The sequence below is a fragment of the Chiloscyllium plagiosum genome, unplaced genomic scaffold (assembly GCF_037043375.1).
Source record: "Chiloscyllium plagiosum isolate Xiang-an unplaced genomic scaffold, Cpla_swu_hap1 HiC_scaffold_18, whole genome shotgun sequence".
Classification (NCBI taxonomy): domain Eukaryota; kingdom Metazoa; phylum Chordata; class Chondrichthyes; order Orectolobiformes; family Hemiscylliidae; genus Chiloscyllium; species Chiloscyllium plagiosum.
Genome location: NW_028270156.1, coordinates 101846790 through 101869411, shown reverse-complemented (window position 1 = coordinate 101869411; position 22622 = coordinate 101846790). Strand labels below are relative to the sequence as shown.

The following is a 22622-nucleotide window of genomic DNA, read 5'->3' as shown; positions in this document are numbered from 1 at the left end:
GTCCGCTGGCTGGGTTGGCATACTATTGACCAGCTCCGTTTGCTCTTGAGTGGGCTGAAGGAAATGACAGTGATACATAGAGGGAAGACAGTCAAGAGACTTGTAGAAAATGATAAAACCTTTGAAATTTAGCTGCCCAGTGATGGGTGAGCAACTCTTGTTGTGAGTACACCACATGCAGAAGAAGTATTGGAAGACATCAGGATTACATCATTGGGTGAATACCTGCACATACCTCCCTTCCACCATGAGGGAGCCCTGTAGAAAGATAAAGCTGCGAAGGCCGCATTGCACGTTTGGGAAAATGGGCGTTGGTAAAAATGTCATTCAGATAATGCACAATGAAACAGTGAACAGAACGCAAGTACAACCTTGAACAGAAGCTGAGGGAGTTTGAGCATAGAACATAGAACATTGAACATTACAGCGCAGTACCGTCCCTTCGGCCCTCGATGTTGCACCGAACTGTGTTCCAATCTGAAGCTCATCTTTCATACATTATTCCATGTACGTTCATATGCTTGTCCAATGACGACTGAAATATACTTAAAGTTAGGGAATCGTCTACCGCTGCAGGCAAAGCATTCCATACCCTTACTACTCTCTGAGTAAATAAACTACCTCTGACACCTGTCCTCTATCTATCATACCTCAATTTAAAATTATGCCTACTCGTGATGGTTGTCACCATTCTTGGAAGAAGCTTCTCCCTATCCACCCTGTCTAACCCTCTGATTATAATTTATGTCTCTGTTAAGTCACATCTCAACCTTCTTCTCTCTATCGAGAAAATTACAAGTACCGCAGCCTTTCCTGGTAAGACATTCCCTCCATACCAGGCAACATCCGAGTAAATCTCCTCTGCACCCTTTCCAAAGCTTCCATATTCTTCTTATAATGCAGTGACCAGAACTCTAAACAATACTCCAAGTGTGTCTGCTCTTGAATTTGTACAGCTGTAGCATAACCTCATGGTTCCAGAGCACGATCCCTCTATTAATAAAAGTTAAAACACTGTATGCCTTCTTAACAACTCTGTCAATCTGGCTGGCAACTTTCAAGGATCTGTGTACCTGGACACTGAGATCTTTCTGCTCATCTACACTACCAGGAATCTTACCATTACTCTAGTACTTTGCATTCCTCTTACTCTGACCAAAGTGAATCACCTCACACTTGTCCGCATTAAATTCCATTTGCCACCTCTCAGCCCAGCTATGCAGCTTATCTATATCTCGCTGCAACATTCTACGTCATTCGTCACGATCCACAACTCCACCAACCTCATTGTCGTCGTCTGCAAAAGTACGAACACACTCTTCTCCGCCCTCATCACGTCGTTTATAAAACGGACAGCAGTGGACCCAACAGCGATCCTTGCGGTTCAGCACTGTTAAGTGGACTCCAGGAGTAACATTTCCCAGCAACCACCGCCCCTGTGTCTTCTCTCAGCAAGCCAATTGCTGACACAAACTGCTTTATCTCCAACAAACCCATTCCTCCGGATTTTTTACAATAGCCTAGTGTGGGGAACCTTATCGAACGCCTTGCTGAAATCCATATACACAACATCATCTCATCTACCTGCTTGGTCATCTTCTCAAAGAACGACATAATGTTTTTGAGGCACGACGTAACCTTCACAAAACTATGCTGACTATCCCTAATCAAATTATTCTTTTCTACATGATTATAAATCCTATCTCTGATAACCCTTTCCAACACTTTACCAACAACTGAAGTGAAGCTCACTGGTCTATAATAAACAGGATTGTCTCTACTCCCATTCTTGAACATGGGAACCACATTTGGTATTCTCCAGTCTTCTGGCACTATTCCTGTCGATAATGACGATTTAAAGATCAATGCCAAAGGCTCGGCAATCACACCAATAGCTTCCCAGAGGATCCTAGGATAAATCCCATCCGGTCCAGCAGATATATCTACTTTCACAATCTGCAGGATTTCTAATACCTCCTCCTTTTGAACCTCAATCACACCTAGTCCAGTAGCCTGTATCTCAGTATTCCCCTCGACAACATTGCCGTTTTCTAGACTGAATACTGTTGAAAAGTACACAACTTCCCAAAAATGTCACTGATTGGCCCTAATCTTACTCTCGTCATTTTTTTTTTATCCCTTAAATACATATCGAAAGCCTTCGGTTTAACCCTGATCCTATCAGCCAAAAACTTCTCACGTCTCCTCCTGGCTCATTTGAGCTCTCTCTTTCAGTCTTTTCTGGCTACCTTGTAACCATCAAGCACCCTAAATGAGCCTTCGCATCTCATCCTAACATAAGCCTTCTTCTTCCTTTTGACCAGAGAATCTACTTCCTTGGTAAACCACGGCTCCTGCGCTCTACACCTTTCTTCCTGCCTGACAAATTCATACTTATCTAGGACACACAGTAGCATTTCCTTGAATTAGCTCCACATTTTTAATGTGCCTATGCACTGCAGCTTCCTTCACCATCCTCTGCTTCCTAAATCCTGCCTTATCGCATCATAAATGTCGTTCCCCCCGCTGTAACTCTTGCCCAGTGGTGTACACCTATCTATATCTATCACAATAGTAAACGCAACAGAACTGTGATCTCTATCACCAAAGTGCTCACCTACTTCCCAGTCTAACACTTGGCCGGGCTCATTACCCATTACCGAATCTAATGTGGCCTCGCGCCTTGTTGGCCTGTCTACATACTGTGTAAGGAACCCTTCCTGCACACAGTGGACAAAAACTGAACCAAATATAATAATCGTACTATAGTGTTTTCTGCCAATATTTGGAAAGTTGAAGTCCCCCATGACAACTACCCTATCTCATCACTCCTGTCGAAAATCATATTTTTATCCTTTCGTCTACATCTCTGGAACTATTCGGAGGCCTATAGAAGACTCCCAATAGCGTGACCTCTCCTTTCCTGTTTCTAACTTCAGCCCATATTACCTCAGTTGACGAGACCCAAACATCCTTTCTGCAACTGTAATACTGTCCTTGACCAACACAGCCACACGTCTCCATCTTTTACCTTCTTCTCTATTCTTACTGAAATCCTGGAATCTGCAAAAACCATTACTGTCCCTGCTCTATTCATGTCTCCGAAATGGCCACAACATCGAATTCCCAGGTACCATCTCAGGCTGCAAGTTCGTCCACCTGATTCTGGATGCTCCTGGCATTGAAGCAGACACACTCCAAACCCAATTCTTGCTTGCTGGTGCCATCTTGCGCCCCTGAAACTTGACTCTGGACCTCCCTCCTCTCAATTTTTTCTGTACTTGAACTACAATTTTGGTTCCCATTCCCCTGCTGGATTAGTTTAAACACACCCTAATAGCCTTCGCGAATCCCGCCCCCCCACCCACCCAAAGATATTGGTACCCCTCTGGTTCATATGAAGATCATCCTGCTTGTACAGGTCCCACCTACACCAGAAACAGCCCCAATTATCAAAGAATCTAAAACCCTCCCTCCTGCACCATCCCTGTAGACACGTGTTCAACTCCTCTCTCTTTCTCTTTCTCTATTCATTGCACCACTAGCATCAGAGCAGGGAGGGAATTTGAAAGACCTGGTGGAAGTGTATTATGACCGTGTCGTCCAAACGAATGGTTTCACGTTTGAGCTGCAGAAGGGCAGAGATGTGGAAGAGTTTATGATGTTAATGAAGTGCAAGTCGGCTGACATGGTGATGATGGGGATATGTGGTTGAAAACACATCACGAGGTGAAGGATGTCACCTTGGTAATGACGTGTCTGTTCAGACTCAAACAATTGCCAGGGAGAAATTTGAATCAGTGGCGAGGCATTTTCTCCTGTCACGTCGTCGATGATGCCTTCCAGCTCATCTCATCCACTTCCCTCAACGCCACTCCCAAAACCCATCCCTCCAAATATGACGAGGACAGAACTTCCTTCTTCATCACTTTAAAATCTAACAGTCTCTGTAGACATCATGTCATCCTCCGGTATTTCTGTCAGCTGCAAATGAACCCCAACAATTAAGATGGTTTTCCCTCCACACCCCTATCCATTTTCTATGAAGATCATTCCCTCTTCAACTCCCTTACAAAGTCCACGCTACCACAAAACCACCCTCCCCTCCCAGCACCTTCTCATTCCAACACGGGATTTGCAAAACATTAACCCACACATCCGTCCTCAACTCCGTCAAAGGACCAAAAGGACCCTTGCATGTCCATCAGAGTTTTATCTGCATTTCCACGCATATCATTTATTGTATCAATTGCTCCCTTTGCTGTCTCCTCGACATTGAGGAGATCGGATGCCTAATTACAGACCGCTTCAGAAAACATCTCCGCGACACCCGCACCAAACAACACCACTGGCCCCTGGCTGAACAGTCAACTCTCCCTCCCACACAGCCAAGTTCATTCAGGTCCAGGGCTTCCGCCACTCTCATGAACTGTCCTATCTGTACATTTTCCATCCGACCTATCTGCTCCAGCCTGCGCTGCGACCTTTCATCATTATCCCCACCTCCATCAATCTATCACTCTCTCAGCTACCTTGTCCCACCCCCATCCGCTTCCATTTGTCTCTGTACCCCTCGGTTCACAAACCTCTTTCCTGATGAAATCTCGTGTCCAAAACATCGATTGTCCTGTTCATTCGTTGCTGCCTGCCCTGCTGCGCTTTTCCAGGATCACACTTTCGATTCAGTGGACAGGTAGTGGATTTTGAGTTAGGGATTGAAGTCAGAGGCCTCCGTTTTGCAATGATTGAATTGTAAGAAATGTCTGCTCCAACAGGACTGGATGTCAGAAATGTCAGGACAGTGTTTGACCTGGAGGGAACAAGGAGGCGACCGTGTTCATATCCACCTGCTGACCTGCTCGTTCTCTGTGGTGGAAGTTGTGTGCATGAAAGATTCTGACAAAATTCTGGACAAATTCTTCGTGTCGAAAACCCCTTACCTTCAGACCATATGTTCAAACAGATTCTAGAGTCTTTTGAAAGACGGTTTCACACTCTCATTTTTGGATCTCATGAATTTCGCAGGATATTAGAAGGGGAAGATTTAGAAGTCAACCTCTCCACCATAATCTGATGAAGCCACGAATTTTATCCCAAATACAACTTGATCAGATTTCAAACATGAAATGGAAAAGCTCTGATAAAAATGTGAGATAAGTCGTTCACTTATTGTGCGTGTGGACCAGGTTTTTACCTGTCATCAGACTTACACACCTCAGTTGCAGTCATATTGAGGAATGATTGTGGAAATGTAGGGATTCATTTCCCTGTCTGAGCTGATTTCCCATGGACGCAATGATACCAGGAACAAGCCATTCACCTGCTCAGAGTGTGGGAAGGGATTCACTCTGTCTCTGACCTGCTGCAACAACTGCTCGTTCAAAATGATGAGAAACGATTTCAGTGTATGAACTGCGGAAAACGTCCAGTGATTAGTCAACCGAACACCACGTTTATACTAAAGTGAAACCTTTCTCTCTCCGGACTTTGGAAAATGTTATCAAACCTCTGTGTGCTTCATCTCTGAGAAATATGCTCACATAAATATGAGTTCATTAAGATATATAGAGACCTGACGTCTGACCCACGTGCTCACCCGGAATAGAGACCTCTCCAATTCCAAATCTGTGGGACCCTGCTGCAAAGTCCGAGCGACCGGATGGCTCATCACCTTTCTTGCAATATTAACAGGTCTTTCTAAATGCCATGACTGCGGGAAGTGCTGCACAGGTTCCTGAATACTTACGTGTGCTCAACGTGTTCACACTGAATAAAGACAGTAATCATTATAAACTTTCCTGGGGACAGTTCATCATGAACGTCATCACATTGTGGAGAGACCTATCAAATATGTAGCCTGTGGGATGTGCTCTCTAGTCTCTGTAGAACTGATTTCCATTCGATATTTTCGAATTGTGAGAGACGTTTCAAGTAACCCACTTCAGGAATAGGTTCAAGCGATCATCTCAACACTCAGTACACTATCTGGTTTGCAGTTGGCAGCAAGCATTTACCTGCTCCATGTGAGCAAAACAGTTAGGTCACTCATCGACCCTGTTGAAAGAATAGAGGATCCCAATGAGGGAAGGAATTCACTCACTCATCGACCCTACTGAGGCAGCATAGTGTTTACAAATCTCAACAGCAATTGAACGTTGTTGTTCTTCACATTCAGGCCTGGAATCAAAGTTGGAATATTCTCGATAACAATCAAATAAATCAACTTTGTGTTAAATGCTTTGAGTAGGTAATGAGCAAGTTAGACGAAGTCAAGCCTGTGGAGGTGGCCAGCTTGAATTTCCACAGACATATGTCAAGATGCAATACGGCAAACTGCTAAAGAAGAGGACATGGCTTGAGTTTTGGCTGATTGGCAGAAGGCAGACAGTTGGGTAAAGGGGTCTTCTCCAGGATGGCAGCCCGTGACTAGTGGAGTTCAACAGGAGTCAGTGTTGGCAAAACAGCTATTCACATTATGTATGAAGGATCCATTCAAAGGAATTGAGGGTGTTGTTGCTCCATTTGAAGAAGACACAATGAAAGATGGAAGTGCAGATCTTATTGATGAAGCGGGCATGTTATAGAATGACATTAACAAACTGAGTGCTTTGAAAAAATAGTTGCAGTTGCGATAGTTTGTGGAAAAGTGTGAGGTCATATGTTTGGTGGTAAGAGTGGAGGCACAAACAATTTTCTGAAAGCAAAAAGAATTCAAAGTTCAATTTTCTCTTATGTTTAACATGCAGTTTCAGTTGGTGTTTAGGAAGGAAAATACAATTCAGGCGTTCAGTTCAAGCGAATAGGAAAGCACGGGCAGAGGTTTACACCTCAGTCAATAGGAGGGTCTGGACAGATGAATTTGGAACATTAGGAGCAGGTCTCGGCCCCATATCTAAGTGATTATAAGTTTTGAGTGGTGGATAGGAGGTTTATAATGGCTGACGCAGTGGTGAGTACTAATGTCTTGCGGTCTCAGCGATGTTGGTTCAATATCTACTTTGGACGACTGTGTATTTGGAGTTTGCAGATTCGTCCTTAGACTAAAGATGTGTGCCTGACGTTCTTTGGTCATGGGAAATGAAGAGTTACAGGAATTGTGTAGACATGTGAGTTTGGGTGTGATTGCCTTCGCAGGATTAGTGAGGGCTTCTTGGTCCGAATGGCCGGGTTCCACATTGTTGGTTTTCCGTTAGAACAACTTTGATTGCTGAGATTTACGCTTTGTCAGAAGACTTTTTTTAAAAAAAGGGGACAGCTTCCATATAAACACATGGTTTCAAGTGAATCTCTTGAATGATATAAAGAGTGGAGGGGCATTCTGAAGGAGGACATTATAAAGGTCAATCGAGGATCTGAGATGTCATCAGAACATAAATTTAAGTATAGTCTAAAGAGCATCTACAAGTAATTAAGAACTTGAGACCAAATAGGACTACTTTAAGACGAAAGTGCTCACCTTTGTCTTGAATCTCAGCAGATGAAGAGACATATAATGTTCACTTCGCGTCAGTTTACACCATGGAGAACGACATAACGGGTTCAACTAAATATTGATGTTTTCAAAGTAGTTCACATTGAAAAGGGGAAGGGGTGGACGACGTGGAAAATATAAAGTTGGATATTTCTCTGGGATCTGATCTCCTGTATCCCGGAAACTTGTGGGAAGTTAGGTAAACTTTCGTAGAAATATTTTTATCATCTATTATGACGAGTGGGGCACCGAATGACCCGGGGATGCCTCATGTGCCTTTGTTTAGAAAGGAGTTCACGGAGAAGCCTGGGAGCGATAGACGTTTGTGTCTGATAAAGGTCGGGGGTAAGTTGTTTGGTGCAATTCTAAACGATAGGATTTATATGAATGTTTAGATACAAGGAATGAATCGGGATAATCAGCGTGGTCTTGCACAAAATTGATTGAGTTTTTTGAGGGGGTAACCAAGAAGATCAATGAGGGCAAAGTAACAGACTTTGGTCACTTGGACTTTAATAAAAGGTTTTACACGGTTCTACATGGTTGACTAATTCATAAAGTTAGATCGCATTGAGTTAAATGTAAGTTTTCCACTTAGATATAAAATTAGTTTAATAGCAGGATGCTGAGAATGGTGGTGCAGGGTCGTTTGTAGACTGGAGGACTATTACCAAATGTGACTCATGGGCTGAGCGCACATTCATTTTTTTTTACATTTAAATAAATGATTTAGGTGGCAAGATAGAAGTAAGTTTGCAAAATTGGTAGTAGAAGGTTGTGAAGCGATTTTCTCGTCAGGTCAGTTTCTCTCTGGCCTCCAATTTAGAAAGCATGTGGGAGAGGAGTGGAGAAGGGCCATTTGTCCATCGTGAAGCGCACGATATCAGGTATCCAACTATTCTTGTCCCGGTTTGCAGCAATTAGATTCTCCCTGCGATCTCAAATGACATAACAATGGTACTGATGGTTGACCTGGTCACACGCTTGAAACCCCTTTGGGGAACGTATTCTCATGTTCACATACAAAGGCACATTCCCCGACAGTGATAGAGTCGTCAGGATTCTCCCCACTCCATGTGCTTTACGTCTGCAAGTTTCCCTGGAGAAAGGCGGCTTTAAGTGGAATACAAGGCACTTCGCCAGAAATTGTGCATCGTTGTGGTGAACCGCGATATGAAATGGATACTGAGCTGAAATAGTCGAACACGCTTCTCATGTGCAACTTTCAATAACAGAAATCCCTCCACAACAAGCCCTCAGGCTCCTGGGACCTAACAGCATAGCGCCCAGCAGACATTCCTCACAAAAAACAACGGACCCACGGCAAAATCTAAGCACTTTCTCGTCTCATCTTGTTCTATATCTGCCTCTGTCACACCTCCACTTTCCCCTGAACGTCCATTCCCGATGTCAATGAGCTGTTTGATATAAACACAGGCACATCGAGAAAGTAACCTTTATCTAAAAAGCAGACCCAGGGAATGTAAGCTGCAAGGGCTTGCTCTCGGCTGGTTAATGAGACATCACGGTCTCATCATCTTGATTATCATATAGACTGATTCCACAAATATGCACCGTAATAGTTATTACCAATTGAAATGTGCCAATGAATACCGTGACTGTCAGAAATATCATGGGAGAGTAGCTTCGACCTCTTCCTCGCCGAGGGACATTTTGCAAAGAATGTCCTGTTACTTCACAAAGTGACCACTTCGCAGCTGGTTATGGAAGTGTTTAGCACAAAAATGCCCTTTGGCCCACTAAGTCTGCACCAGTCCAACACAATCCCCTGAACTGTTCTTAGCTCATTTGGCGTCACTTGGTTCAGAGGGGCAAACGTATTCAGTAATGGAAGTGTACAACTAAATGGGTCTTACCTGCTCTGGAGTTTTCTGCCTTTTCCATTCTGACAGGCGGTTGGTTGCAGATTACTAACGTTCCTTGCCTGAGGTATACGCATTTCACCTTATCCTGCTATTTGAAATTCAAACAAGAAAGCAGAGAATAAGCACTCTTCAAGTTCACTCTCGGCTTTCAATTACAGTCAGAAAATGCTTAACTGCATGAGGAATCCGCAGTGGATTTAACGCCCATCGCGTCAACCACTTGGCCAGAACTGCAGAAGCGCGCTACTAAACTTGTTTCAAGTTTATTTGTTTGAATTCAATCACCACAGTTTCGATAGGGTTAAACGTCAGGACATGTTTGGACTGTGTAAACAATCACGATGGTTGAATTGGTCATTCAGTTAAAAAAGAAAGGGAGAGATTGCAGGAGAAACTGAACAGATTTGGCAGCATCTGGGGAGAGACAAACAGAGATAACGATTCGGAGCTTCTCCAGGAGCTTCTCAGAACTCCATTTTCTCTCACAGGTAATGTCATAACTGCTGAGTTCCTTGAGCAGTTTCTGTTTTTGTTTGAGAGTCAGAGTGTCCACAACCCTTCACGAGCCATTCAACAATACAGAAACGCATTTGTGTTTCCTCACTGGATTTGTTTTCCATTTGGGTACACATTACTGACCCTATTAAAAACCAGAAAGTGCACAGCAAAAGAGTCGGATGGATAAGAACAGAGACTGCTCCATGCGTGGGTACACCCTCTCGGTTAACAGCCAAACGAGAGGACTAATTGCTCCACAGAGGCTTGGGAGTCCCTTGTCGTCGGCCCCTTGCAGGATCTCCTAAAGCAGGCTGTTAGTGAATTCAAGCTTTTGCCTGCCCTTCGCAAAATGAAAATTGTCTTCACTTTGTTTGACGTTTCCAAAATTAATCCTGGAGCATTCATTGTGGACAATGGGAACAGTTTGATCTCACACTGTGCAGACAAATACATGTCACCGGGAACCAGCTCTCCTAAAACCGGAACATTCTCCCTTCGAGCCTTATGCGGAATATTTTTCTGACCTCGGTAAAAACCCGTAACTGTGCGGACAAAAAAATAACAGATTGTGTGAGAACAGCTGTCGCTCTGTTCCTGGGTCGTGGGAGAACAGCAACCTGTCAGTGAAGAGCTGAACGCACTGACTAACATCGGGACAGAGACTGATGATCCAATGGCTTCAATGATCCGTGAATGCAAACTGCAGCCTGCTCCTCCCATATTGACAATCGTCCTTAATTATTATGACGTTTCCGAAATAAATCCTGGGCAATTCATGGGGAAGACATGGGAATAGTCTGATCCCACCCTTTACAGACACACGCATGACACTGGAAATCAGTTTTCCTTCGACAGAGACCATTGCTCATCAGGGCAGTTTGTTCAAACAGAGATCAGAAAAGGAAACTCAGAACTGGCACTGGAGACAGCAGTGAGATTCTGTTTTACTTTAAAGGTTTGCTCTGCTCTACTTTATATCCAGAATGGTGAACGACCGGAGATCCCAATCTCAGGGGAAGGGGTTACCCACTTAAGAAATAAATGAGGAGGATGTTCTCACATTCAGAGGATAGCAAGTATGTAGAAGCTGGGTGTGTGAAATAGGGGAGCTGGGGAGTGGAAGTCAGATTACCCATGATTACTTCATCCTTCATCTGTCTTCGTCATTTTTACGGTTTATTTCGCATTTTGGTTCCCGTGAGCGCGCTTGTCAACTGTACCCGCTGGTGACTTATTTCCCTGGTTGTTCTTCATCACGACTCGAAAGAATTCAAAATTCTTTTCTCCTTGATTTCGGTGATATCTATTGTTGCAAAATATTTCTGGAGGATCCACTAAACAACACAACCAGCCTTTCCGAGTAGCAATGCACAGCGATGACGAGGACAACGGATTCGACTGGGACATCACAAAAATATTAGGGCCAGCTAAACAGAGTGCAGCCAGAGAATTTCTAGAATGACGAGACTCATCCAATGACTCCATCAAAAAACATGTTGATCTGCACCCAACATACTGGGACATGCAAAGAACGACAAGTACCAGCAACTGAAAGCAGTCGGAAATAAATCAAACCAATTCGAAACGCTTCAGGACAGCAGTGTTTCACACGAGTTTCATCTACCTTGAGGATATCACCGAGAAACGGGAGGAAACGGCCGCCAACCAACTTCCCGAAACCACCGAACATCCCCACACCATCTGCACCCTTCACCGGAACTGCAGATCTTTATACAAACCTTGAAACCCTGAAACAGTCAAAGTCGCCCCAGCGGGAAAATGAACCCTGGCCTCTCACGTGACAACTGAGGCTACCAAACGCCACACGGTGGATGTCAGAACGAACTGAGCCTGCAAGCTACTTGTGTATGCTCTTGTCAATAACACCGGCTTGATTATCCTCATCTCATTTTCCATCATTTAACATTGTATGCCTTAAGCATTACAAATTCACAGTTAAATATCTCTGGAGATTATCAGAATTTCTGCCGCTCTGACATATACAGACAGTGATGTCCAGATTCCAAACTACTCCCTAGCTGACAAAGTTTTTATAATGTAGAGCTACTCGAACATTTATGACTCTTATCTTAAATTTATGCTTGATTGATCCATCGATCATCGAGAAAATTTTCGTTCAGTGTACCCAATCCATGCCCCTCATTATTTCCTACATCTTAATACTGTCTCCTCTCAATCTCTCCTGCTCTCACAAAAGCAAGGCCAGTCTGTCTAAACTCTTTCATAGCTGAAGTTCTTCACTCCAGACAATATATTGGCAAATCACTTCCGCACCGTTTCCACAGCTGTCATATCGCTTCTTTTATGTGAATTGCAGCATTGTACATAACACTCTCGCGAGAGACGAATAAAGACTTGAAATAAATGTGGGAATTCGCAAACATTGGTCTTTTCCCATAAAGTCTCTTTTCTTCGATACTGTTCTGTGTATTTTTCATGAACCCAGTGCTCAATTGAACTCTGGTCCATGCAAATCAAACACTTTACATGAGGATTGATAACCCAACCACATTATCTGATTGCATTAAGGCTTAAAGTTCCTCATGGTGGTATTCGGGCATGTTCATCTAACAAGAGTGACAGCTGCAGCACTAACTTAACGGTGTCAATGTGAAAGTGAATGTTAGTTTGTGCAATGCCCCAGTGACATGGGAGGAGGGATGGAAATGAAGAATAGTGATTGGGAAAGGGAGAAACTTATCCGATATTGGGTGCAGATAAAGTTTGAAGCATAAAAATCATCACCTTCGAGAGCATATTAACCTTAAAAATTGATTGTTTCCTTTCTGCGTTTGTTTTGCAAGGGTTATGTGGAGTAACATGGAACAAATGCGCATTACTGATACTCGGATTTGAATGAAGGTTTCTGCGGCCACAATGCAGTGGACGATCCACTATACGATCACATGATTAAATAACCAACAGTAAAAGCAATAAATGCCATGTCCGAGGTTGGCGAGGAATAGCACCACATGCATAAGAGGATAACCTAATGAGATTGGGTTGTATCGTCATCTTCGATCTCCTCAGTGGCTGTGGAGATTCCATCATTGAGAATGTTGAAGACTGAGTTCGATAGATTTCAAGAAAAGATTAAATGTACAGACGTAGCACACAAATTGATGAAATGTAGGTTTCAATAACAACGAAGTTTCACATCGTTACTTTACCAGTGCCTCGAGACAAGGTAGCAACTAAGGTTGCACACTTCAATCACACCGGTTTCCAGGTCTGGAATCAGAGAAATGTAGTGACGCAATGGCGAAGATCCGATCGGAAATTGAGAGTGGAATGAACGCGTGAATTTCTCCTCTTTCTGCCAGTGACCAAATCCGTAAGCATGCAGTCCTTCTATGAAGGCAGAGAGGCGCATGAAACGCCCAGGGAGGAGGTCCAAACTAGGCCGGCGCAACTTCTGTTGACGTGGAATAGGGAGCTGTGGTAGACGAGGCTGGGAGATCTAACCTCTTCTGGATACACTTTAATTGACATGGCGCAGGAAACTTTGGGTTGATGGAACGTATCCTGAGCGATTTACTCTGAACTGAAATAGTTTTTGGTAGCATACATGTTTTGTGGATTGAGGGAGGATTTGTCCCAGGGAATTGTCACAATTATAAATAAACATTTTGCAAAGACTGAACTCGTCGTGGAGTATCTGTGCATTGTGAAATGGGCGAAATATCAGTGCAGTCTGACATTTCTCATATTCTGACTCTGCAGTCAGTTAATTTTCTGGAAGGAATTTTAAAAATCTTTTATGTGTTATTCAACTCCCTGCTGGCTTGTTCTGGTCTGGTCATTGATGTAACATAAACAACCGAAAATTAATATGATGTTGGGATTCGGTTCGAGGTTCCCTCGAATTACGGAAGAACAATGGGAGAGCAGAGGTGAAATTTTTCAGAACAGCAGTGATCAAATTGAATGAATGGGCAGGCAGAGGGTGAAAGGAAGCTTCATGGGGATAAATGACTTTTCTTTGCCAATGAAACTACCTGCGTCACAAAGTGTCTCACCTGGACTGACAGGAATGGAGTTTATAAGTCCTTCTCCATAGAGTGAGGCGGGGAGAATGTAAACACAGCAAGCTCCAAAAAAAACAGAAATATTTGTTCTTTTCTGAACCTCAGTTCTGGACTGACTAAGATGACCTTTGGAAAATTATTTTGCACCATGTCAGAAGAGGACTTACAGATTCGACCACGGAAACCAAATTACATATCAAGATAAAGTCATACCACTTTATTCGCTACATCCCCCCTTTTGACACATGGTCCTCAATATGTGTTAATTGGCATGGAATGGGAATAATGGTCGCGTTGACAGGGTTTACCAATGGGGCCACACCACACCCATTCCCTCATTCTGCACCCTGCCATTGTCTATTCACGCTTGTCCTTCGGCGTGGCCTGCGACTCGAACTCCCATTAGTCTGCTTTGGATTACAAATATTTGACATACACATGTCAACTGATCACGTGGCGGCTGCTGGGCTGCCGTCCTTCCCGCTGAGTTTGCATTCGCATTGCCTTGAGAAAGGGAATCGTACGTTTTCGTGTGGGCTTCACATTTACAGACAGCGAATGATTTAGGCGGTAGGACCTCTTCCAGGAGGTCAGAAGTCAGGCCACGGTGTATTTTGGGCTTTCCAGAGTAGGTCAACAAGCCCCTGTGTTTCCACAGAGTTCCACAATTATGTACAACCCCGTATGCGTATCTGCTGTCGGTGTAAATATTCACTATCCTTCACTCAGCCAATTTACATGCCTCAGTCAAGGCAATCAGCTCCACTGCTTGAGCTGACAGATGACAAGGGAGTGATTCCGTTTTGACTACCTCATGAGTAGTTACGACAGCATACCAAACACAATTCTGGCCTATCCATTTGCTCCTGAATGCTGACCCATTCCCAAAAAAAAAAACGCCATATCCTGATTCTGAGTTTGTGAATCCTGCATGTCTGGTCTTGGGCTGCAAATTTTATTAGTTACAGGACACAGTCATGTGAGTCTCCGTCTCCTTCTGTGGGGAGAAGGCTAGCAGCATTACGGACGTTACATCTCGTTATTGTAATGTTAGGCATTTCCAATAGCACAGTATTGTTTCTGAGCCAATGTGCTGCCGACATGTGTGCTGTGTTTTGCTCGGAAACCAGTAAGGATGCATGTGGGACCAGGAGGGTTAATTATCCAAAGCCGACTGTGTCCCTGGACGCTACAACAAACTTTATCAGCTGCAGCCACGGCTCGCAGGCATGCAGGCAATCCTGCCGCTACGGGGTCTAAGTTTAGCCAAAATGTAAGCTACATGCCTCAATTTTCCCACATTATCCTGCATCAGCACAGATGTCATGCATCTACTGTTTGTACCAAAGGCTTGTTTGGATTCGGAATCCCCAGTGTAGGTATGGTTTGGAGCGCGATTTTCAATTCAACTGGTACGGTCTCTGGTTCTGCAATTCCTAACCATTGGAAATTTCATTTAGGAGGCCTCAAGGGTTGTATAATGTGGGATAAAAATTCTACAGTAGGAGTGCATGACCAAAAAGAACAGCAATTGTTTCTTCGTGTGAGGCTTTGGAATTTGCTGGATTGCTTGAACTTTGTTTTGACCAATGGCCTTCACTTGTTCAGACAAGAAGTGACCTAAGAACTTCACCTGTTGTTGCACAATTTGTAATTTTGCGAAACTAGCTTTGTGCCCATTCCTGGCTATATGGCAGAGCAACGCAAGCGTATCTTTCTCACATTGTTCCTCTGTTGGTGCTGCTGTTAAGCATTCGTCTACATACTGCAGACGCGCTGACCCCGGGGTTAAAACAAGAATCTCCAGACTCCAGCATCTAGCCCCATTAATTATGGCGGGGGACTCACAGTCATCTTGACAAAGTTGCTTGAATGTATACGATTTGCCTTTGAGTGGAAAAGTGAACCAGAAGTGACTTTCTGGGTGTGCCGGTACACTAAAGAAGACATTTGCTAAATCCATAGCAGGGAACCATTTACTGTCCGGTGGAATTTGAGCTAATATAGTACAAGGATTAGGAACATTTGGGGCGGGCGGAACAACAGCATAGTTGACTACCTGCAGATCTTGAACAAAGCTCCGTTTCCCTGATTCACCTGGAATGTTTGCCTTTTTGACCAGAACAATGGGGGCTCTCATCGGTGATTATCCACAGGGAAATATCACTCAAGCCTTCAGAAGGGATGCAAAGTAGTATCCTTTGAGAGCCTCGGGTTTTAACGAGTCTTGTGTTCTGCAAGGACGATACTCAGATTTCGGAGCTATTCTTATGGGGTTCACAACTTCGTATGAACCCCACATCACGTTTGCCTTTTGCCCTGCACTCAGTAGGGACCCTTCTTAATCTTGGGTCCGAGACATCTACCATAGCTAATCGCCAGGCTACCCTCTTGGCGGGGTTTACCTGGACTGCTCTATCTGCCTGAGTTAGCAGATTTAGTTTCTTAATATCTGTCCTTATATCTGTATTGAATCAGATACGAACATCGTCGCTGAAGACACAATCTTTTGTTTTTTTGTGCCCATCGTCTCAAATCCTGCCACCTCTCGCTGGATGCCTTCGCCAATGGTACGTGAGGAAAGGTGCCTTCAACATCAAAAGGATAGGGTCTACTTGCCGTCACAGATACTTTGGATAAGTTTACACTGACTGCACATCTGTGATCATTCCAATAAACCTCGCACAATACTAACTGATCTGGTTTAACCAATCTCCTCAAACAATCGTTCTTATATGATTTGTAAGGGCCATCACGGTGTATGTGTGCTGTGCAGTGCTGCATACCCCAGCAAGGAAATCTGTGTTAATGGAATTAACATGGTTACTTGATTGCTGGGCGAGTGAAGCGCTTACTGAACGTTTGGTTCTCTGGCTTAATCGCCACTCATATACATGCATCTTGGTCGTGAGTCGTAATTTACAGCTTGCACTGGTAAATCTTCTTTTCGTATTACCTGCAAACCTGTCAGGGTACTGCACAACCCGAACCCAATCTCAGAATTTGATCGCGAGCCATCTGATTTAAAGGACAGATTTCTGACAATAGGAATGAGAATCGGAATGCTTCACCATTACTGGTATCGCACAATAATGGTGCGGTTAAGCTCTCTCGTATCACGACTCCTGATGCATCCACTGCATCGACTTTCTCAACTGTGTTGATTTAAGGACAGAGTATGTTGCTCCTGTATCTACCAAAAAGGAAACTAGCTAACCTTCCACAAATAATACATTTACCCTTGATGCTAGAATTCGCTTCTTCTTATCAGCACCTCAAGTTCAGGGACCTGAAATATTCGAGTTACTTTCCAGATACGGAGTTTTTTTTCTCATTCCTTGACTGTTGATATGGTAGTTTACTGGCCTTGTAAGTCTGCTATTATTCCGGCTTAACTTTACATTTTTTTTCAGTCTGTCTGCAACACTTGCCTCTTCAAAGTTAGGTACTTACTTATTTGTTTCCCTGTGCTTTTATTGGTTTCAAAATAAATGTTCGTTTTCCATTACAATGAACATCACATTATTTTACAGGTCGCGGCAACAGCCAGGGCCGAAGTGCCTGTACTGCATTGTAACGTTCTATGTTGTAAGTTACATTTCCTGCTGGTTTCCAATATCTCTACTTACTGTGGAAGCTTGTCGTCACATCTTCCAGAGATTTGTCTGCACTTCATTTAATCGAGGCAACTTTATTTACTGCTCAGAATGTGACCTTTCTCCAATAGAGAGAGGAAAATAGTGTCGGTGACAAAGCTGAGATCACTTACGTTTTGTCCAGAATGAACAAAAACTATCCCGATCTTCCAGTCTTCTGTACTTCAACATTACACTGTGTTCCCACCCTTCTGGGTCTCTGCCTGTATTCCTGATGAAGGGCTGTTGCCCGAAACGTCGATTTTACTGCTCCTCGGATCCTGCCTGAACTGCTGTGCTTTTCCAGCACCACTCTAATCTAGACACTGTGTTCCCATGCAATCATTTCAGTTTCTGGTCTGCTGTTGTGCTCTTCAAGACACAACACTATCTGGAAGACCGGCAACTCATTTTCTACCGACAGACCATGCAAACATTAGGACCCAACATCGAATTCAATCATTTTAGAAACCGTCCGCCCTCTTCCACGTTCTTCGTCCACCCGCCCTTCCCATCATTTCCGAAGATGGATCATTGGACTCGAAACGTTAACTTTCCTTTCTATTCAGAGATGGACAAGAGCTGTTGATTTTGTTCACACCTTTTGGCTTTCCTCCTGAGAACTTTGCTTTTCCGTTGTAATCGCCAGACTGCTGGAAGCGTCTGATTTCAGGAGGAGAATTTCACTGGAGATGAAAAGAATGGCAAGGGCTGGACCTCTCCCATTGTGAAGGTACACGAGCTAGGCTGGGGATGTTTATCTAACCGCAGAGAAGGCTGAATGAGAAACCGATTAACGTGCTCATTTTATGAAGAGGATAAATATGGGTGACAGGGATAAGCCTGTATTGGGAAGGAACAGAGTAACATAAATGAAAGACAGGAGACAAGGATTAGATTTAGGAAGAATGCTTTCATCTATAGAATATTGATTATCTGGAAATCATTATCTGAACATGTGGTAAAGCTAAGTATCATGAGAACGTTTCAGCAGTCTGTCACCGAACACTTGATTGGCCAGAGCACAAGTGGATAAGGACCAGGTACCGGAAAGTGTGACGAGGACAGACAGGCGCGAGATGGGTGTCCTGAACGTAATGCGTCAAAGGCAAACTTGTGTGTTTAAAGCTCGCTGCTGGCGCGGCTCTGTGGCGCAATGGAAAGCGTGTTGGACTTCTATATCTCTCTACAGGCTTCTATTCAAAGGTTGTGGGCTCGAATCCCATCAGAGTCGAGTTTTAATTTATGTTTTGCAGAGTGGTCAGACCAGACTCGGTTGCTCATCTGCAAAACCAGTAATATTCGTGAATAAACCCAAATGTCTCGAAACAGAACATTTTCCTCTCACAGATTTACATTTTCGATGTCTATTTATGACAGAGATCGATAGATATCTGTTAGCCACTCGGCAACACGATGTCGTGGATGGGCTGGAAAAAGACTTAACATTGTTGTGTCAGCCATGATGATATCGAATGACGTGGCGGGGCAGGATCGGTGTTAAGAATAGCCTCCTTCTGCTCCTTTGTGTCTGTGCCATTTCTGGCCCAGTTTTTTAAACAATCACAATGAGGACAATATGAATTAAACACCAAGTAATATTTTGGACTCACCTCCACCTCGCTTCCCTCCCAACTGGAATAGACAGCTCTTGTTTCAGCTTTAGATCAGACAGCGGAGGATTCTCACAAGTTCTCCTTCAGGCTGAACGTTCCTTCAAATAGGTTTCCAAGTGGACACATCTAGCAATCAATTGCATGGATGCTGGGGATTCAGGGGCAGATTTTCCCTTTGCTGGGCTGGAATTCTGCCCAAGGTAATGAACGTGAATTTCTGACAGTTTGAAGCTTACTCTGGATTCTTGCGACTTTACTAATTAAACTGAATTTCAATTTGCCTTTGCATAACATTATCCAAACTTCACTGTTTATGAAAACCATGCCACATGCTCTTGGATGTAGTATGCTGAACATTGTTGATGTTATGTGCAGTGTGAGTGGATGTGTCATATGAACATGCCAAAGGAAGTTGGTGAAATGTCAGTGAATCGAATCCTCTGACGAATTGACGCCAATAGAAGGAAAATCCCAGTACAGTGGCTACATAACATTTCCTGTGATCAATGCAGGAAGCCACGGAAAACGTACGCAGTATTCAATAAAAACGATTTTCACCACATTTTCTGTGCCATTTTCATGAAGTTGATGCTTCATAATCGGTGATTCATTATCAGTATAACCTCCTCTGCACTATGTTTCATTTCAGGTCCACAGGAAAAAATGAGTAATTGGGTTGAGGGTCCCAGTTTGTCATCATTTGACGGCAGATCCAGCGGTGTAATTAGTTAGCTTGCTGCAGTTGCATTACAGAATGGCAGTACATGCACTGCCAAAATTGCGCATTGGATTCTCGCCAGGTGTTTGTTTTACTGATCGTGAACAGAGATGATTGCAACTTCAAGCTGAAGAACAGTTCAAACACGGAATATTACACCGCAATAAAGTGCTTTTGGCACTAATGTTGCACCGACCTGTGACGCCAATCTGAAGTCCATCTGACCAGCATTTTGGCATTATAAGCCGTAAATGTATCCAATGATCATTTAATTGCCCTGAATGTTGGTGAGTCTCCGACTGTTGAAGGCAAGGCGTTCTGCACCTTTACTACTCTCTGAGAAAGGAATCGACCTCGGCATCAATCACACTCAAATTACGTCGATGTGCCATTGTGCCAACCATCACCATTTGAAGAAAAAGGCCTTCACTGTCCACCTTAAAGCAACCTCTGATTATCTTTTATGTCTCTATTAATTCACCTCTCAAAATTCTTATCTCAATCAAAAACAGCCTCAAGTCCCTCAGCCTTTCCTCGTAAGACCTTCCCTTCACAGAAGGCAACATCCGAGGAAATCTCGTCTACAACCTTTCCAATGCTTTCACATCCGTCCTATAATGTGGCGACCAGAACCGCACACAACTCAACATGTTTGGCCATACCAGACAAATTTCTGGAGCTGCAAGGGGATCGTTTGGCCCTGAAACTCAATCCCTCTCCCAATAAAAACTAACACACTGTGCTCATTGCAAACAAATCCATCAACGTGTGTGTTAACTTTCAGAGTTTTATATACATGGACGCCGAGATCGCTCTGCTCACCTAAACTTCCAAGAATATTACAATTAGCCCAGAACTTCTTATTCTTGTGTTCATTCCAAAGTAAATCACCTCACACTTTTCCACAATAACCTTCATATGCCACCTCTGAGCCCCGATCTACAGATTATTCATGTCCGTCTGTAACCTGCAGCAGACTTCAGCACTGTTGACAACTCCATCGACTTAGTGTGTTCTGCGAATTTACTCATCCATCATCCCATGCTCGAACCCAGGTCACTTATAAAGGTGATAAACAGCAGTGGACCCAAAAAGGAACCTTGTGGTACAGCATGAGTAACTGAACTCCAGGATGAATATTTTCCATTAACTACCACACTCCGTGTTCTTTCAGCGAGCCAATTACTGATCTAAACCGCGAAATCACCCTCAATCCCATGTCTCTGTATTTTATGCAACAGCCGACCGTGCATTCGTGAAAATCATATCCACCATGTTAACCACTTTACTCTCATCCACTTGTTTGTTGACCTTTTCAAAGAGCTCAATAAAGTTTGTGAGGCACAACCTGCTATTCGCAAAATCGTGTTGACTGTAGCGAATCAACTTCTTCCTGCTGAGGTGATCATAAATCATATCTCTCATAACCTTTCCCAAAACTTCAACTTCAAGGAAATGCGGCTCACTGTTCTATAATTTCCAGCGTTCTCCCTACTCCTCTTCGTGAAGAAGGGGACAATATTTGCTGAACTCGAGTCTTCTCGCACTAATTACATAGACACTGACGAACTAAAGTTGGTAGTCAAAAGTTCTGCAATCTCCTCCCACGATTCCCAGAGAATCCTATGATACATCCCATCAAGCCCAGGGGACAATCTATTTTCAGGCTTTCAAGAATTGCGAACAACTCGTCTTTATGAATATCAATTTCGTTTATTCTAACAGATTGCATCTCAAAATTCTCTTCGACAGCATTGTCTTTTTCATTTGAGATATGATAAAAAATATACATTCAGCGCCTCTCCTATCCTCGGACTCCGTTGACGACGTCCTCCTACTGTTCTTGACAGGCCCTAATCATATCCTAGATATTATTTTATTCTTGAAATGACAAGAGATAGCTTCAGGGTTTTAAATGACCCTGCCAGCTAAAGACTTTTAATGTCCCCTCTTTGCTCTGAGTAGCTCTCTCTTTTGGCCCTTCCTTGCTAGCTTTTAACTTTCAAGTGCACTAACTCAGCTTTCATATTACATGTTTACATGCACCGCCTTCTCCATCTTGACAAGAAATTCAACTTTTGGAGTAAAAATGGCTCCCTGTCTCAACCTCATATTCCCTGCATGACGCACACACACTTATCAAGGACATGCATGAGTGCTTCCCTGAACAAGCTCCATATTTCAGGTGTACAAAACCCCTGCGTTTACTTTTCCATCTGGTGCATCCTAACTCTTGCCTGATCGCATCATCGTGGCCTTTCTCCCAGCGGTACCTCATGCTCTGCAATATATATATATCCTATCCATCACTGAACAAACATACCGAATTGTGGTCACTATCACCAAAGTGCTCAATTATCTCCAAATCGAACAGTTGACTTGCTTCATTACGCAGTACCAAATCCAATGTTTTTGATTCTTGTTGGCCTGTCTACATGCTGCGTCACGAAACCCTCCTGCACACATTGGACAAAGACTGACCAATCAGAGCTCATCAAACAATAACATTTCCAATCAATATTTGGAAAGTTAAACTTCTCCACTACAACTACCTTGTTACTTCCGTTCCTATCCAGTATCATCTTTGCAATCTTTTCCTCCATATCTCTAGAACATTTTGGTGGTGACCTCCACTTGCCTGATTTTAATCTCAGCCCATTCTAGTTCAGCAGATTGAGTCGGGTCCTCACCAAATATCCTTTCTGCTACCATAAGCACTGTCTTTGACTAAAAATGCCACATCTCCCCC

The 22622-nt window shown here is 43.5% G+C and overlaps 1 non-coding gene across 1 annotated transcript; it reads left to right on the top strand.

Moving 5' to 3' along the window:
- Positions 1-18681: 18681 nt before the first annotated feature.
- On the top strand, positions 18682-18773 carry trnar-ucu (transfer RNA arginine (anticodon UCU)). Its single transcript is given in 2 exon segments — positions 18682-18718; positions 18738-18773. It is a non-coding gene; the product is annotated as a tRNA-Arg (tRNA).
- The last annotated feature ends 3849 nt before the right edge of the window (positions 18774-22622 follow it).